General features: G+C 35.0%; 2 protein-coding genes across 2 annotated transcripts in view; one reads left to right on the top strand and one right to left on the bottom strand.

Moving 5' to 3' along the window:
- The window catches only part of LOC118742561 (sestrin homolog), a gene marked incomplete in the record, with an annotated part of 134,363 nt that overhangs the window by 35,751 nt on the left and 93,641 nt on the right, over nucleotides 1-4,971 (top strand).
- Nucleotides 1-4,971, bottom strand: part of LOC118742560 (lethal(2)neighbour of tid protein 2) — a 64,136-nt gene that overhangs the window by 58,651 nt on the left and 514 nt on the right. The window lies entirely within an intron of this gene.

Below are 4,971 nucleotides of genomic sequence, written 5' to 3'. Positions count from 1 at the left end.
TGCCTATTTCTCGTTGTTCGCTTTGTGTTGCCGCAGTATTCGCCACAGTATATTTATAGAGAAGGTCCAAGAACTGTGAATGCCACATTTTTCGAGCCAACTAAACTGGCGAAGCGCATTTTAAGAGCGACAAATATTTGGAATACTTAACAGCGAAAGCAAAATACAAAGCAGAAAAGAAGAATGTTAACAGAGCTAAATCTCACGAGAGCATTTGGAATGTTAATTAAACATGAATATTGAATACGTTCTCTGACTGAGCTAAGGCTGTGTCAACTCGACCTGTCACAACTGATACCACCTTGTATTATTGCAGCATGGGTCTTTGTAGGTAACTTTGGTAGGAAAAAAAATGTTTGTGGCAACACTGAGAACAACACAACTCCTCAATCTCAGTATATCCAGTAAAAAAACTGTGGTGAAGTCCTTTATGGGGATAAAGTTTCCAGAGGTGAAATTTTAGGTAGCACACAATTTCTTACACGCATGGTTGCTTTTCTGCACTGATGAAAGAAACTTAAGAAATATTTGAAAAAAAAGTTCATATAGTACATTAATTTTGAAAGAAATATCATATAATGTATGTACTCTGGTTAATAATATCAAAAAATGTATTAGAACCACCGTTTAATGTTATATTTGATACAAATTAATATTGCTGCCCCGAACGCTCTGCGCCTTGCCACTGAATAATAGGTTTACTTAAAATTACATCCCTGGTCCTTGTTCTTTCTGTATCGCATCGTGGTGAATTCACATTTCTCAGAAATTTGACAACAAAACAAAACAAAGCGAGTATTTTATTTGCTAATTTTTGCGATTTCTATTGTTTAATGTAAATTTGTTTTTTTTAGGATATGTCGAGCCAACAAAGAAGGCGCAGTTGGAAAATTTAGTAATTTGTAACGAAGTAGCAGGCATATTTGGAAAACTATGCCGATAAACAGGATGGAAGTTGGGAAAGTAAGTGCATGGTTGCAGCATATCTATGTATAAAAAGTATTTAATTAAATTGTTTATAGAAACGTTATAAATCGAGTGGCTCATTTACGATGTGCTCCAAACATTTGGCGAACTTTTTTTCGCCTTTTCAACGTGCTAAGTAACAAGTTAAGATGACTGCCATCATGGGCCGGTAAGAAACCGCAAGCAAAGGGCAGACAACCTTCCAGGAAGCTGCCTCCTGTCCCCGAGCCGAAGCTGCAGTTCAGCAAATTGCTACCCTGATCAAACGTAAACTAAAGCGCTCTGCTGTGATTGCACTCCGTAAATGTGAAAACTTGGTGCATGCTGAGAAATATCAAACAAGAAAACTCCGTGATGGACGCCGTGTGATGGAGTACCGCTGTGTGGCAAAGAAATGCACAAAAAGTGCGTAGTTTTACAGTTCTGTTTTCGCCACATTAAAACGGTGTGCATCAAATTGAGCAAGGCAACCATTAATATGCTACGTATGCCGAACCACCTATATGGGTTTATCCAAATCTTAAATCAGTTTGTGAATTGATGTACAAACGTGGAATGGTCAAGCGTGTCCCAATCTCTGCTTTGTGATCGAACGCAAATTTCGCGAAGCGCACGAAATTCAGTGCGTTGATTCACTTCACTTCAAGAAAGCCCCCAACTTCCTGTTGCTATTCAAGCTCAACACATCAACCCGAGGCTGGCGCAAGAAGGCTAATCACTACGTTGAGGTTGGTGATTTCGGTAGCCGTGAGGATAAGATCAACAAATTGCTGCACAAGATGGCTTAAAGAAATTGTTGTTTTGTATTTAAGGCGACAATATAATTTGGCACATCTTTAAAAGACGCCCAAGCAAAAAAAAAAAAGAAAATTAAAAAATTCCTGAAATTGCCTTTTCACGGGTCGATTTCTGTCGACTGGAAAATTTACTTAAGACATCGACTAGCCAAAACGCTTACATTTTACGGTTGAATTGCAATTTACACGGGTAGATTTTGGGTAAACGACAAAAATCGACCGTGTAAAGGCAGCTTAAATAACGTTCAAATTAATCACCCCCTTTGAGATGGAAAATACCAATAACCATTTCATAATTTCGAAAATTATTCCATTTATATTTGTTCTTGCATTTTCCACACCACTTGTGAGGTATGCTTTTACGCGAGTTACCGATTTTTTTTTAATGTGCTCGGTTGCCCAGGAGGCCTATTTTCACCTTTACAACTTAACTTAAACAGAATTAAAACTAAAGCATGCAATATATAAAGAAAATTAAAAGTTTGTCTTACATCTAGTCAACTTAAAAAATTGCACATTAAATTCATTTTTCATTATAAAATAAAATTACATATCACAATTCAGTTTACAAAATGTGGTCTGTTTGCACCCACAGTAAGTTCCCATGAAGCCTAGCCTAAATTCAGAATTGAAAAAAAAAAACGAGCAAATGGGGTCGGAAACTACTAGCCCTAAAAGCATAATGTGGAAAATGTTTGAAGAGCTGCGAAATTGTATTGCAATAATAAAAATAACAGTGCATAAATTGGAAAAAATGGTTTTTGTTTTGCTTTATAATTTTTGGGTATATTGGTTCAGATGGAATCTTTTTAATTGTTTGGTTTTTCAGCTCGTTAAGGATGCACCCAGGGTTGCATTTACTGTCTATGAAAATATTTCGTGAAGCGTTCCAAAATTAGCTCCGAGCAACTAAATGTTGGTTAAGCTTAAATGAAATAGTTTTTTATTAAATATTTATTCCTGGTATTTAGTAAAAAACCTCAATACTAATGTATGAAAAACAAAACATCAATGCTAATATATGAAATGAAGTAAATAAAAATCTACGAATACATTCCATGAATATTTTGTCATAGAGCCATTATTAAATTTAGACATAACTTTGTCAGGCGTTGGTACCTACGTATATAGAATTAATGCGTTGGAGAGAGATAAATATACAAGTTCAACGCGCTAATTTAGGTATCCTTGTATGTGTATACCTGTTACTCGTCTGGCATATACTCCAACTGCGAAAATAATGACAATTATAATTTATGTAGATCCCTGGATAAAAGATTGTCACAAGTTACTTTCGGTAACTCACGATTGAAGTTTGGAATGCAATTTCTCAGAAACACGACTACAGATTTTCTCCAAAGTGTCGGAGAATGCAATGTACTAGTTCATGAAATTCTTAAATTATCTTATTTTTTTTAGTTTAGTGTCAACCATTTGCAGTCAGTTTTAGTGATATACGCCAAAATGTGATAACAATTTTTATAAATTAACCATACTTTTTACTAATCAGCCTAATCGTGAGTTTCGCCCGAACAAAATTTCGCCAACAATTTGTTCATCCACCTGTAGTGAACACACGCAAACGAAAAGTGACCCGGTTCTAGAAAATGAAACTCATGATAAAGCTGAATATGTCGGAAACTAAAGAAGAACAGATAACTCTATTTGAAAGATCTTGATTAGTTTAGTACGACAGCAATACTAACGCAATTTGTACCAAATAACCGAAAAAATGTTAGTCAATTAGTCGGAAACTAAAGAAGATATCCAAAAACCACAAATTGTCAAAATGACGCTTCCGGCAATTTTCCATCCAGGCGACTATATTTGAATAGGTTTGTAAAATTACCAATAGTCAGTACTAATTTGTACTGGAACCTCCAAACTTTTACTGGAAAAGTGTATGATAACCCAAAAAATTTGCAAGAGAGCACTGAATCGAGAGCGTAACAACACGAGAGAGCTGCAAATTCTTGCTAGTGAAATTTTTACTAGCAGAAATTAGCTAGCAGAAGAAGAAGAAGAATAAATGTCAAAAGAATATATATAAAGTGGTGTTACTAGCTCAGTTGATTTTGTGTATGTGTTTCGCCGCACGGCTTCTGATATCAAATTGAAAAATTTTGTTTGAATTTCTACTCACACTTACAGGTTTTGACAGTTTATGCCGCCAAAGCAAAAACAAAATACATGTAAATTTTTGGATTTGTACTCCTGCTATCACCTTATATTGATTCGCCTTGGCACAAACAAAAGTAAAATGAGTGGAAATCATAATATTAATGATGTACTGGACAGTGTAAGTGCTTGTGTGTAAAGCAGAGTTTAAAACTAATTTATAAATAGTAAAATGTTTACAGCAGATTGTCAAAGCAGTGCAACAACTGTTCTCTTGCAAGTTTCTGCTAGTTTTGTGTTCAATAACCTCTTCTGCTAGTTTTCTCTTCTTCTCAATTTTACGCTCTCGCTGCAATGTTTTACTGGAGAAGTTACTATACAAACCTAATGTTACTCGCATATTTTCGAGCCTGTATGTAAATTTTCGGGAAAAAGGTTAAAAAGTATATTCATCTGCTGAAAAGATATTTTCGCAGATTCACAATTTATTTAAAATTAATCTATCAGCCCTATCTCCAATTCCATGTGAATAAATCTCTCCAGTGCTTAAATAATTTTCACCACATTAAATAGCTGCACAACACCCTAATTGCCGAAAAAGCGTTGCTTGCAACACTAGTCCTTTATGGGGACCAAACTTGGTAAAAAAAAATAGCTAAGTTTGTTTACTGGATATACTGAGTCCTCAATAATCCCTCAATATTGGGCATTTCTTTACTGAAAATTATTCTTAATTAATTTAGTAGAAATATGAAAACGAAATTAAACAGATAATGGGACATTTACGCAGAAAACTTTCCTAATAGATTACAAAACATTTTTAATGTATACTATTGAGCAACTGTTGAGTTTCATTGGTTTTGTTTTGTTCGCTTTGACGTAGAGAAGCTGATCGAGACGACACGTATTGAACAAACAGCAAGCAGAAGATAACAAGGCAATCGCGATAGGAAGTTTGTGTTGTAAATGGGCTGGAGCAAATGCCGCCACAGAAACTTAAAAGCCACCCATCGGGTTATAATAGAAATGTAAACAATCGAACCAATGTTAAACAATTGTTCAAAAAGTATTTGAATTTCGAGTACGTAAA

The sequence above is a fragment of the Rhagoletis pomonella genome, unplaced genomic scaffold (assembly GCF_013731165.1).
Source record: "Rhagoletis pomonella isolate Grant_MI unplaced genomic scaffold, Rhpom_1.0 Rhpom_scaffold_00007, whole genome shotgun sequence".
In the NCBI taxonomy this organism is placed as follows: Eukaryota; Metazoa; Arthropoda; class Insecta; order Diptera; family Tephritidae; genus Rhagoletis; species Rhagoletis pomonella.
This window is presented reverse-complemented; position numbering and strand designations above follow the sequence as displayed.